Genomic DNA, 14,234 nt, shown 5'->3' on the forward strand with positions numbered 1-14,234 from the left:
TTTTTTTTTTAAAGATTTTATTTATTTATTTCAGAGAGAAAGTGGGAGAGAGCAGGGGCAGAGGGAGAAGAGGGAGAAGCAGACTCCTGGCTGAGCAGAGAACCCAATGGGATGCTCCATCCCAGGATCCTGGGCTCATGATCTGAGCTGAAGGCAGCCACTTAACTACCTGAGCCATCCAGGTGCCCCATCAGTCTCAGTCCTTCTAAAATCCCTAACTCACCTTCAGTTCTCAGATGAAAAATTTCAGGTTTTCTGTGACAGGTGTCAGTCAATATGGCTGATTTTTGGTTATAGAGTTTTACCTTAGTGCTGAAGGAGACCAATCTTTATCTGGTTAATTGCTGGGAGGCAGGCATCCAGAATGACCTGAAAGCATTATAGGCTTTCAGAGAAGGTATTTGATCTTGGTGTTTTGGAGAAATGCAGCTCCTTCCTACCAAAAGGTCAGGAATGCTCAGCTTCATTAGCAGTTGTCAGGGAAATGCAAATTAAAACTACATGATACAATCTTTTATGTCCATGAGATTGGCAAAAATTAAAGTCCAACAAAAGATGTTGGCAAGGATATGAAGCAACCAGAACCCGGCAAGCAGAAGTGTAAACCATTTCAGAAAACAATTTGGCATTATGTCATAATTGAATATTTACATAGCCCATAACCCAGCAATTCCACTCCTAGGTATCTACCCTTACCTTATCCATGTACCAGGAGACATGGAAAAAAATGTCCATAGCCACACTGTCGGTGATAGCAAAATTTCCAAACTGGGAGAAATCCAGTGTCTATCATCTTTAGATTGGATAAATAAATCATGGTATAGTCATAAAATAGAAGACCATGTAACAGTAGAAATGATTAAACTGTGGCTATAGCAACATGAATGAATTTCAACAAACTGTAGAGTGAAAGGTGGAAGAATGTACATTAGATTCATGTAAAGATCAGAAACATGGGAAACTAAACTATGTTAAGAGTTACAGATATGATAAAACTATAAAGAAAAATAAAGGAATGGTAAACACATTTCTGGATAGTAGAGAAGGAAACAGGTTTGGGGAGAGTCATGCAGGTGACTTTAAAGCTAATGGTGATATTCTTAAACTAAAACTAGGCTATATCACAATTTTTTTAAAAGTTTGTTTAAGTAATCTGTGTACTCAGTGTGGGGCTTGAACTCAGCGGCCCTGAGATCAAGTCACATGCTCTTCAGACTGAGCCAGTGAGGCATCCCTATCATGGTTCTTTATACCTTACATGTATATATATTTTTCAAGATTTTATTTATTTATTCATGAGAGACACAGAGAGAGGCAGAGACATAGGCAGGGGGATGAAGCAGGCTCCCTATGGGGAGCTTGATGTGGGACTTGATCCCAGAACCCTGGGATCACGACCTGAGCTAAAGGCAGACGCTCCACCACTGAGCCACCCAGGTACCCCTACCTTACATGTATTTTTTAAAATGCCTGTATATATAAATTTTAAAACATTAAGGTAAGTTTGATGATATTGGATCTAGTCTAGTGTTCTTCTAGTAATACTTTCACAAACAAATTTTTCAGAATGTAAAAATTGAGGCCCAGAGAGATTAAGTAATTTAATTGTTCAAGAGGGAAAGCTTATCAGTGACAGCCTGGCCTCAAACTGTACAGAGCACTTTCTATCATTTTATGTTGCATTATGTAGATTCTATCGATCAATTAGAAGTGCTTCCGCTTGGATTACTGCTTCAGTCTCTCACCCCTTCGTGTAGTACGTTCTCCACACTGCTGCCAGAGAGAGCTTTCTAAATGCAAATCCAATCATGTCACTCTCTGGCCTCAATCTTAAATAGTTCCCAGTAGCCTTCCGCACATTCCAAGTGCAAAAGTGCAGTACGAAAGTGCAGTATGCAAGGCTCTCTGTGCTTTGGCTACTGTCTGCCTTATTAGCTTCATCACTCATGCCTTCTTGTACTTCAGTCACACCAAGCTATTTGCTGTTCTTGGAACATTATTTGCCTCTGCACACACTGCTGCCTTCATCTGCAACTTCTTTTAACTAAATTTTTTGTCCTTTAGGACACCCATCTGTTTCTTTTTTTAATAAAGATATACCTCCCCTTTTTAATTTTTTTTATTTATTTTTATTTATTTTTTTAAAGAAATTATTTTTATTTTTATTTTTTATTCATGAGAGATACAGAAAGAGGCAGAGATACAGGCAGAGAGAGAGGCAGGGAGCCTGATGTGGGACTCGATTCTGGGACTCCAGGATCACACCCTGGGCCAAAGGCAGACGCTCAACCACTGAGCCACCTAGGCATCCCTACCTCCCCCTTTTTTAAAGATACTTTTTAATTTTTTTTAATTTTATTTTTATTAAAGATTTTATTTATTCATGAGAGACCCACAGAGAGAGAGAGGCAGAGACACAGGCAGAGGGAGAAGCAGGCTCCATGCAGGGAGCCAGACATGGGACTCGACCCTGAGTCTCTAGGATCACACCCTGGGCTGAAGGCGGTGCTAAACTGCTGAGCCACCTGGGCTGCCCTCAAGATACTTAAAAAAAAAAAAAAAAAGTTTATTTTTTCAGAGAGCCAGAGAGAGAGAGAGAGCCAGAGATAGGCAGAGAGAGAAGCAGGCTCCCTGCAGGGAGCCCGATGTGGGACTCGATCCCAGGACACTGGGATCACACCCTGAGCCAAAGTTAGATGCTCAATTGCTGAGCCACCCAGGTGTCCCTAAAGATACCCTTTTTTTTTTTTTTTTTTTTTTTAAGATTTTATTTATTTGTTCATGAGAGACACAGAGAGAGAGAGGCAGAGACACAGGCAGAGGGAGAAGCAGGCTCCATGCAAGGAGCTCGACATGGGACTCGATCCCAGGGCTCCAGGATCACGCCCTGGGCCGAAGGCAGGCACTCAACCGCTGAGCCACCTAGGCGTCCCAAGATACCCTTTCTTAATGACTCTCTGCTCCCAGTCTGAGCTGGATGCCTCCATTAAAACCTCGAACTTAATGTTTGTAGTCACACTTATCACAGAGTATTTTTGTCCCCTTCAGTAGTTTTCAAGCTTCATGAGGGCAAGGACATTATTGAATTTATCCCCAGAGTGTGGCATAGTATCTGGTATATAAGATTCAAGGAAGGAAGGAAGGGAGGGAGGGAGGGAGGGAGGGAGGGGTGGATATCACCTTATACAGATCTCACATATAGTTAGAATTGTCATTTGTTTGCCAGATTCTCACCAGCTCTATTTATATTTATAAAGGCAGGCAGGAAGGAAAGGAAAAAGTCAGGCAGGCTGGTGGGTGGGTAAGTTGGTGGGGACAGAGTATTGGGAGCAAGAAGCTGATTTAGTGGGGAAAGGGTGGGTTCAGAGGCTTATTAATGTTTTAGCCTGAGAACGATGCAGGCTGTATCCTGGGATTTTCAAGTCATGACCTGAGTCATGAGCTGAAGGTAGACACTCAACCAATTGAGCCACCCAAGTGCCCTGATTTTTAATTTTTAATGTCTCACTGTGTTCTGTACCAGATTAGACCCCTGGTCATTTCCTACAAGAGTATATGTAGATTCTGTTTTGTGATCTGGTGAGCTACCAGGAATCTTAATTCTAAAACAGAGGTTGAACTTGGGCTATTCAGACTGAGTTCTCTTCCCTCAGAAAGCAGTACTATAAGACTGGAGGTCCAGATACCTTCCCTATCCTTACCTTCATGAGTGCCAGAGCACAGGAGTTGCTAACTGTGGCTTCATTGATTTGGTTAATATTTATTGAGCATTCTCTTTGTGCTTAGCATGGTGGTGGGCACTAAAAATAGAGACAATTGATCACTGGCCTTAAAGAGTCCAGAGTCTAGTAGGAGAGCAAGTAAGAAAATCAGTCATTTTAATGTAGTGTGAAGGGATAGGCATGGACGAGGTGTTATTGAAGTTTAGAAAGTGCATGGGGAGGGGCATCAATCTTCTTTGGGGCAAGGCATGTCAAGAGACATTTCACTTGAGCTCAATCTTGGAAGACCTTAGAAGTTGTTGGGGGCATGGTGGGTGGTCAGACTTGAGCAAAAGTGTGGAGGCAAAGGAGAGAACATGATGTGATGGGGAACCATGGGAAGAGTCTTTGGGACTTCAGGGGAAGGGTATGTATATATGAAGATGTCATAAGAGAGGAGACTGGAACCATATAAAGGAACCATATTGTGAATCACCTTTTCTACTTTCCTAAATAAAAGGAATTATCAGTACAAGTGTTTTCATTCATCCAGTGTTAAATGTTTAGTGTTTCTCTTACTGTTGTCTCTTGAGCAACTGAGTTTTATTGTGTTTTATTTCTTTGATTTGTCCTTTTTATGATACCTGCATTTGGAGACCTCTTTCTTTTTATGCTTTAGATGAGTTCGCTTTGGGTATCATCTAGTCAAACCCCACACTCGGGCATTGTGGAATGGATGACGCATTCCTTTTAAGGCAGCTTGGAAGTAGGAGGATTTAAATGACCTTCAAAGACTAATGTCAGGCCCCCATGTCAATGTCACTGCAATTCATGCATGCATGGAGAGTGGGAAAGAGAACTTAATTATGGAGGAGGGGAATCGTAACCCTGCTTGAATGGGTAGTTGAAAGTCCTGGGCCCGCCCCTTAGCCTCAAAAAAGGACTTTCTTACATTTGCTGCCAAAGAGGTCATAGGGAGAGCCCAGATAAATACCATCCTCCCTCTGGGGTGTGTGAGCCAGTCTTATTCTTTTACTTCCACAGGTGCAGAATAGGTTCACCAAGTAGTATTCTGATCTCCATTGAACAGAATTTGGCATCTTATTGTCCTTCTTCAGAAAATCAATCCCTTTAAAGCATGGAACATGGCAATTTTAGGTCAGCAGGCATTTAAAGACACCTTTTTAACTTTCAAGTGCTGGCCTAATAAGATATATTTTGTACAAAAATACTAGTGTTATCAAGATGAAACTTGAATCATTTAAATCCTAAAAGGGGCTAAGTTTTAGCTGTTAGTACACCTTTTGCCTGTGAAATTACTTGTTGTCTTTTAATGGTGCTGTCCTGGAGGACTGTGATCATCATTAGATATCAGGCTCCATTCCTTCTGCTAACCTTTAGTAACTGTTCAGAGTCCATTATAGTGTTTGGAGATGAAGGAACCCACAGTGACCCATGTTACTGTCCTTTCAGACCATAAAATAACTTTCCTGGAATGTTAGCCTGGATGACAGCAGAAGCCAGCCTTATGTAGTCAGGAATTGCTCCAACGTGGCTACAGACCGAATGACCAAAGGAGTTAGTCATAGTCGCCCTCCTCCATTTCCTTTTTTTTTTTATTTTTTAAGATTTTATTTATTTATTCATGAGAGACACAGAGAGCGGGGAGAGGCAGAGACATAGGCAGAGGGAGAAGCAGGCTCCATGCAGGGAGCCCCATGCGGGACTCGATCGTTGGACCCTAGGATCAGGCCCTGGGCTGAAGGCAGGCGCTAAACCACTGAGCCACCCAGGGATCCCGCTTTTTAGTACTTTAAATAAAACTTTTCGGGGATCCCTGGGTGGCGCAGCGGTTTGGCGCCTGCCTTTGGCCCAGGGCACGATCCTGGAGACCCGGGATCGAATCCCACGTCGGGCTCCTGGTGCATGGAGCCTGCTTCTCCCTCTGCCTGTGTCTCTGCCTCTCTCTCTCTCTGTGTGTGACTATCATAAATAAATTAAAAAAAAAAAATTAAAAAAAAATAAAAAATAAATAAAAAATAAAAAAATAAAAAAAATAAAATAAAAAAACTTCTTTTGGAGGGAAAGTGCCATACAAACATGGTCCTGGTTGTTAACCTGTACAACATAAATTTTTTTTTTAAAGATTTATTTATTCATTCAGAGAGAGTGAGAGAGAGGCAGAGGCACAGGCAGAGGGAGAAGCAGGCTCCTCCATGCAGGGAGCCCGATGCAGGACTTGATCCTGAGTCTCCAGGATCACACCCCAGGCTGCAGGTGGCACTAAACCGCTGCACCACCAGGGCTGCCCCATAAATTTTCATATAGTTCTTGCTGTTTTCTAAAGTTTAGACAGAGTTCTGTGTTAATCTAAATAAAGTTGTTTTTTTTTTTTTTTTTAAGATTTTATTTATCCATTCATGAGAGACACAGAGAGGGAGAGACATAGGCAGAGGGAGAAGCAGGCTCCCTTTAGGGAGCCCAATGTAGAACTCAATCCGAGGACCCCGGGATCACGCCCAGAGCCAAATGCAGATGCTCAACTACTGAGCCACTCAGGCGTCCCAATTTAAATAAAGTTTTATTTTTATTTATTTGTTTGTTTTTTAAGAGAGCATGCTCGTGGGGTGGTGGGGGAGAGGGAGAGAGAATCCCAAGCAGGTTCCACGCCCAGCATGGAGCCCAACACGGGGCTGGATCTCATGACCCTGAGATCATGACCTGAGCTACAATCAAGAGTCGATTGCCTAACGACTGAGCCACTCAGGTGACCGTAAATATATATTCATATTTTATTTTATTTTATTTATTTATTTATTTTTATATTCATATTTTAAAACAACACTTACTGAGGGGCGCCTGGGTGGCTCAGTTGGTTAGGCCATCGATTTGATTGTAGCTCAGGTCATAGTCTCAGGTTTATGAGATTGAGCCAGTATTGGGTTCTGTGTTGGGCATGGAGCCTGCTTGGGATTCTCTCTCCCTCGCCCTTTTCCCCTATCACCCCACATGTACACTATTTCTTTAAAAAAAATTTTTTTCATTGACTTTGGTAGGATGTAGAAAAACAAAGTACAGTCTTCTTAATTCCTCATCTGTGTTGTAAGCCTTTTCCCTCCATTTTAATAGAAATTTTTAAGTGCACAGACCATGGCAGAGCCCATTTTCAAAGCAGTTCATAGAGATTTAGCTTTGCAATTTATTTACCTTTGGTCACCAAAAAAGAGTAAAAAACAAAGAACCACATGGCTGTTGAGGGAAAATGTAAGAGCAAACTTGAGGAGCTAAAGATCAAAGAGCAAGGAGAATGCTTGTGATGGTCTTAGGGAGTTAAGATGGTAGTAACAATGTAAATTAAATTAGGTAATGGAAAATTTAGGCTACTATACGCAAAGACATGCTTCTAACAAATTTTGGCTTGGAATTGTCTAAGTAAGGTTTCTGTGATTATTGGAATGCCACAGAATTCATCTCTTGGCTTTTTGTCCCAGAAGGCACTAGAAACACCCTTTAACATGATTTATGGCAGACAAGAAATACCAGTTCAGTTAGGGCAGGTGGTATTTAATTACCCCTCTCTGTGGGAATGGGGCTGTTCTCACTAAAATTGTTTGTAGGTGAAATCACAATAAAGATCAATAAAGTATGGCTTTATTATATATATACATTTTTAAAAAGAGACATCCATTTCTTGCATTTTTCTAATGTCAAAGGTTAATTTAAAATATTAATGCTGAAAAGATTAATTTAAGATATTAAATCTACTAGGCAAGAATACATGTACATATTGTAATTACTTCCTTTTTACAATTAAAGTAATTGGATTATATTTAATGAGCTATTTACATTTAATAATTAAAAAAGACTTATCTTTTCAGTATTCCCCATATGCAGAAAGAGGTGGGGGAAAACTCACTTCTGATATAATTATCTTTACTTGGGCTAAAAAGGGAAAACAACTGTGCTTTTTTGGAAAAAGAAGAATTTTATTTTAAAGCATACATACACAGTTTAGGAATTACCCATAGGAATGTGTTTTGGTTCATTGTAAAAGAAGATAAAGGATTAGGTGCTTAAAAAAAAAAGTCCCTGATGACAAGATTTGATGAGCCAAACAGTGCACAGAGAATGAAACTTAAAGTGATTTTCAGGGACCCTGTAGATAAAAGTAACTCATCAGAAGTGATGGAACCCCAAATGCCTGGCTGTTTGAAAACAGGAGTTTGTTTGAAAAGCAGTAGCATCTGAGCATGTTATCTGAGGCTGGCACTTTAAATGAGCCAGTGTTTATGTTGTTTAAAGTGAAAGATGTGAAGCCCCTGAGCAGCTGGCTAAAATTGGGTGTAGAGAGGGAGAAAGCAGTGTGTTATCCTCATTAACACCATTTCAGTTCTAGGGTAAATATGTCAGGAAGGCTTTCTTGTGTTAGCACGCAGTCTTTTTTTCAAGGGAGAAGAAACTAGTCTGGGGTTTGGTGGCACTTGTGTATGAAAATGAGAAATATGAGCATATTTGTTCAACTTCTTGGTTTGAGTGTTTTGTGAAGAGTTAGTTTGGTGTCATGGTAAACGCATAAACTATTGACATGGGGCAGCCCAGGGGTTTGGCAGTTTGGCGCCTCCTTCAGCCCAGGGTGTGATTCTGGAGACCCTGAATGGAGTCCCACATCAGGCTCCCCACATGGAGCCTGCTTCTCCTTCTGCCTGTGTCTGTGCCTCTCTCTCTGTGTGTATCTCTCATGAATAAATAAATAAAATATTTTTTAAAATAAATAAATAAAAAATAAACTATTGACACAGATGGACCTGGGTTTAAAAGCTGACTGTGTGACTTTAATAAAGAACTGCTCTCAGTTTTAGTTCTCATCTATAAAATCAGAATGCTAATACTTACCTTACAGAACTGTTCTGAGAATTAAAGATATATAAGAAAATGTGAAGGGGATCCCTGGGTGGCTCAGTAGTTTAGCGCCTATCTTCAGCCCAGGACCTGATCCTGGAGTCCTGGGATCGAGTCCCATGTCAGGCTCCTTGCATGGGGCCTGCTTCTCCCTCTGCCTGTGCCTCTGGCTCTCTCTCTATCATGAGTAAATAAATAAAATCTTTAAAAAAAAAAAAGAAAATGTGAAAAAATACTGGGCATGTTTTAGGAATTCAACAAACATTTAATGAGCAGACACTATATAACATACAAAGGAATTTTAAGAATCCCACATTAGCTGCTGTTACTACTACTTCTGTTTGGTTTAAAGATATTTTGTTTCTCCATTCCTATACTCAGTTGTGCGCTTCAAAAATCTGTACTACAAAATAGAATGTAGTGACTGCCATGAAAGAGGTTCAACATAACTCTTTGGCATTTTGGAAAGGGAAAGAAATGACTTCAGACTAGAAGAGTCAAGGAAGGCTTCTTAGAAGTGGTGACATTTGCCTTGGGCCTTTAAGATGAAAGGAATTTTTTAAAGAAATGCCACAATCCAGATAATAGTCCCTTTAAGACACTTTTTCTTTCGAAGTACGTAAAGTGAAAATACTAGATTGATTCTTGACTGTGATTTGGAAGACTGATACCCTTTATCTTAATCTTTAAAATCGGTATAATATAAGCAGAGGCCATCATTTCTTTCCCAGCATTTGTTTCCACACTCCTAGAGAGCCGTCTTAGAAGGTAAGAGACCCACCTACTACTTGGCCTTCCCTGACACTGAAGAAAAGGGGACCAATTAGGAGAGATCTTTGTGTAGTGTTCAATGCTGTTTAATTTGACCTGCTGTCCTTAAATTATTTCATTACCACTAGGAAGTGAGTCCAAACAAACTCAGCATTCCTTTGAATTAATGGTAGTAATGAGAGCTATCAGTTACTGAGTACTTACTGAGTGTTAGACATCACTCTAGAAGGCTCGCATACGTTATTTTATTTTATCCTTAGAACTGTTGTATGAAATAGGCTTTATTTTGCCCATTGTACAGATGAGGCTCAGAGGGATTAACCAGACGCAAAGTCATATAACTAGTGGCTCAGGAAATCCTTGAATCCCTTGCCTGAACATGCCTCTGGGTTCACCAAGCTATATTGATTTTTGAGGGTAGGTAGGTACTCATATTAATAATGAGTATTAGCTTTAAGAAAAGAACTTTCTGTCATTGTTCTTAATTCTGATTCAAAAGTTAAATATTATCCAAATGTATTATATGCTTATAATGATAGTATCCTACTTATTTGCAATGCTTTCTTGTTTGTTTGATTTTAAGACACCTACTTTTTCCTGTTGTTCCAAAAGTACCCCATATTATACACTTGAAGATAAATCGAAACTAATCTGACTTTAAGAATTTTTTAATACCTCTTTATTGTTGAGGGCCTTGCAAAAGTAGAGTGGAAATCAACCCTGACCTAAACAAGAAGCACAGGGCTGTGATCACTGTGAGAAGGAAAATAAAGGAGGCGAGCCCTGTGATTACTCCGGCTTTCTGCCTAGATATCTCTCTTAACCATGGAGCAGGGCACAGATTCCAAGCAGAGCACACTGGTCTTGCTGAACTGAAGAGATAGATTATAGTTCAAGGGAAGCTGAGGCAACTGAAAGCTGTGAGGGTGAGTTCTAGAAGAGGGAAGCTATGAAGAAGAACTGCCTAGAAATTTCCTCAGGGTTCCCTTGAATCTTTGCTGACTATATACATATGATTGGGAGGGGGGGTCCACACTGAGGGAGATTGGGGAAAGAGTGACCAGGAAGTTGTGAGCTAACTGGTTCCCGGAGCAGGGAGGTGTTTGAGTTCCTACCAGCCGGAGTAGAGAGCCCAGGGTGCTCACAGGGAGCTTCCAGCACTGATCACAGAGGGGCCACATCTTTGCTTAGGGCTAAAATATCCAAAGAGTATAGGTTCCTCTAGAGCTTCTAACAAAGCTTAAAAATAAGCCTCACAGGTATTAAACTGAGCCAAAAGTTAAGTGCCTACCAGAATAAAGTCCAACACTTTTTTTTTTTTTAAGATTTTATTTATTCATGAGAGAGACGGGGGTGGGGGGGCAGAGATATAGGCAGAGGGAGAAGCAGGCTTCATGCAGGAAGCCCAATGTGGGACTCGATCCTGGGACTCCAGGATCACGCCCTGAGCCAAAGGCAGATGCCCAACTGCTGAGGGCAGCCATCCCAGAGTCCAACATTTTTGAAACCAAGGCAACAGCGCTAGATATTCAGCATTTTAAAATGATAATGTCTAACATCCAATCAGAAGATACCATATTTACCAGGAAATGTGGTCCATTACTAGGAGAAAAATCAGGCAGTAGAAACAGAAATGACAGAGATGATGGAATTAGCAAACAAAGATATTAAAACGACGATAATTATGTTCAAGTATATAACCTACTGATTAGGAGGTAAATATTGTGGCCTTGCAAATAGTGGAGTAGAGTTCCAGTCTCTCATTTTATCTTTGTTCTTCCTGTGGTATTGATGGTTTGGTGAAATTTGAATATTCTCTTATAAGTCTAAGTTCAAGAAATCATACATGGCATATAGGTCATCTTGTCTACTCTCATAGGAAAAAGTGTATTTCATTGTTTCTGAGAGGTATATTTTCCCCACATTTCTAACATGTCTTCAATCATAATACATCTCATAATCATTGGCATCTTAGATTTGACGAAATGTGGTAAAAAGCCCGTTACAATTGTGACCTTTCCATAAATTCTTAATGGTAGACTTAAGTTTGAGACTTCTGCTTATATTACTCCCACCTGGAAAACCTTCTGTCCTTTTTTTTTTTTTTTTAAGATTTTATTTATTTATTCATGAGAGACACAGAGAGAGAGAGAGAGAGAGAGAGAGAGAGAGGCAGAGACACAGGCAGAGGGAGAAGCAGGCTCCATGCGGGGAGCCTGATGTGGGACTCGATCCCGTGTCTCCAGGATTACGCCCTGGGCCAAAGGCAGGCACTAAACCACTGAGCCACCCAGGGATCCCAAAACCTTCTGTCTTTATTACTATCTTTTCTAATGTTTTAGATATACTTTTTTGAAAAAGATTTTATTTATTTATTTGACAGAGTAGGAGAACACAAGCAAGGGGAGCACAAGCAGAGAGAGAGGGAGAAGCAGATGCCCACTGAGAAGGGAGCCCGGGGGACCTTGGGATCATGACCTGAGCCAAAGGCAGATAGATGCTCAACTGACTGAACCACCCAGGCATCCCTAGATGTATTGTTTTAAGATTTTATTTTTCAGTAATTTCTACCCCCAATGTGGGGCTTGAACTTACAACCCCAAGGTCAAGAGTCTCATGCTCTACCAACTGAGCCAGCCAGATGCCCCTAGATGTATTTTTTTTTAAGTGAAGTTTTAAATTTTAATTCTAGTAGAGTTAACATACAGTGTTGCATTAGTTTCAGGTGTACAATATACAGTTTAACAATTCTATACATTACTCAGCATTCATCATGATAAGTGTACCCCTCTTTGTTATATCCAGATCCTACCCAGATCTTTATTCCAGGAAGTCTGTTCAATCCCTTCAGTTCACAGTGATGGTTTTCATCCTTTCTATTGTCATCATTGACTATATTGTTCATTTGATAACCAAACTTCTATTTATTTGCTGTATTGTTACTTAACTGTGGTTTTATCTGTCTCTTCAATTAAATTATATAAACTCTTAGTCAAGGGACAGATTTTTACTTCTTTGTGTCTCTTAGTGTCTACTTGATAAATACTCATTGATTAATAAGGGTACTATAATTAACTTTTAATATGACCTGAAACTTACTAATAGTTTTAATGGTTGAGAGAACCACATATAAAATATTTAGAACAGTGCCTTGCACATACTTAAATGCTAGATATGTATAGAACTAGTACTTCCACCACCACCACCACCACCACCACCACCACCACTACTACTGTTACTACTACAATCACTACAGCTGTTTTTTGTTGTTGTTGTTGTTTGTTTGTTTTTAAAGTAAACTGTCCAGTATGGGGTATTTTCGAGTAAGCTATATGCCCAAGATCAAGAGCACATGCTCTACTGACTGAGTTAGCCAGGCACCCATCGCTACAACTATTATAATTATTTTGTGCCATGCTCTGTGTTAAGCATTTTATACATACATTATTTCATTTTTCTTCACAACAGCCTTACAGACTAGGAATCATTACACTATTTTAACAGATTAGAAAACAGATTTCACTGCTTCCCAAGGTCCCAAAGCTCAAATTTGGCAGTAGTGAGTTGAAACCCATATCTCTGTCTCTTACTGTCCATGTTCTTACTCTTCTACAGCACTGCAGATTAGATTTTGAGGGTTTTGGTAACTGCCTAGTAAACTGAGGGTAGAAAGAAAAGAATAGGTACTTACTTCCCCTCTGCTCAAGGACTTTTCCTTATAAATCCCATATTTTGATTGGTGAATAGACCTTGTGAGAGGAAGTAGATGTACAGCTGCCCTTTGCTGCTGACTCTTAGTCAGTTGCTGGCAGCTTGGCCGTTAGTGACAGATGAGTGTGTGACACTTTTTCAGGAATGAATTCTTGTTACAGCTGGCAGAATAGAACAGTTGATACAGAATTGCATGGCAGTTTGCTCCATAATTCCACTCCCTGGTGTTCAGATGCAGTTGTGATTGCTAGGTCTCTCTCCTTACTTACATTGGTATATTAACAGTCACATCCAGGACTGCTGCTCCTGCCTGCTCCATGACCACACGGTGTGTTTGTATGTTGCCCTGAGCTGTCAGCAAAACATTTTGCTGAATCTCCTTTTTTGTTGTTGCTCTGCAACCTTTTTTCCCCCGGCCTTTCGCAGTTGTGTAAAGTCAGTTTCTTTTTTGGCCTTTCTATCCCAGAGAGGGAGCAGTTACCCCAGAGAGAAGCTTGAAATATGAAGTGAGGCATCATAGAGATTAAAATGAATAGTTAGAGGTGCCTGGCTGACTCAGAAGAAGAGCTTGCAACTCTTGATCTTGGAGTTGTGATTTTGAGCCCCATATTGGGTGTGGAGGTTACTTAAAAATAAAATAAAATAAAAAAATAAAAATAGGGACGCCCAGGTGACTCAGCAGTTAAGTGCATCTGCCTTGAGCTCAGGGCCTGATCCTAGAGTACCAGGATCGAGTCCCGCATTGGGGTCCCTGCATGGAGCCTGCTTCTCCCTCTGTCTATGTCTCTGCCTCTCTCTCTCTTTCTTTCTGTGTCTCTCATGAATAAATAAATAAAATCTTAAAAAAATAAAAATGAATCAAATGAATGGTTAGACAGTTGGCAGGATGAGACTTAGTGCCTGATATGTGATTCAGCTCTGAATATCTCCTTCTTCCCTCCTTTTCTGATGTGCCTCTGTATCTAATCCACCAGTGGTTGTTCCAGTGACATGTCTGTAGGGATCTTAACCTAGTATAATACTCACTGCTACTTGTAAGAACCAGGAAAGAAAGGTTACACTTAGGTTACACCTCCTCTCTACCTTTGAGTAAGGTAATAAAATGGGATTAGATATTCTAACACAAAAACCAACAGTGTGTTCCCATATGTA

General features: G+C 40.4%; 1 protein-coding gene across 3 annotated transcripts in view; it reads left to right on the forward strand.

Annotated features, from left to right (window-relative positions):
• WASF2 (WASP family member 2) overlaps positions 1–14,234 on the forward strand; it is a 73,084-nt gene that overhangs the window by 28,542 nt on the left and 30,308 nt on the right. Inside the window, exon 2 of one of the 3 annotated variants that reach the window (XM_077898921.1) lies at positions 35–182. The exons of the other annotated variants lie outside the window; for them this stretch is intronic. The gene's annotated coding sequence lies outside the window, so the exon portion shown is untranslated. The remainder of the gene's footprint in view (positions 1–34; positions 183–14,234) is intronic. 3 annotated transcript variants of the gene reach the window in all.

Source organism: Canis aureus, chromosome 5 (assembly GCF_053574225.1).
Source record: "Canis aureus isolate CA01 chromosome 5, VMU_Caureus_v.1.0, whole genome shotgun sequence".
NCBI classification, from domain to species: Eukaryota; Metazoa; Chordata; class Mammalia; order Carnivora; family Canidae; genus Canis; species Canis aureus.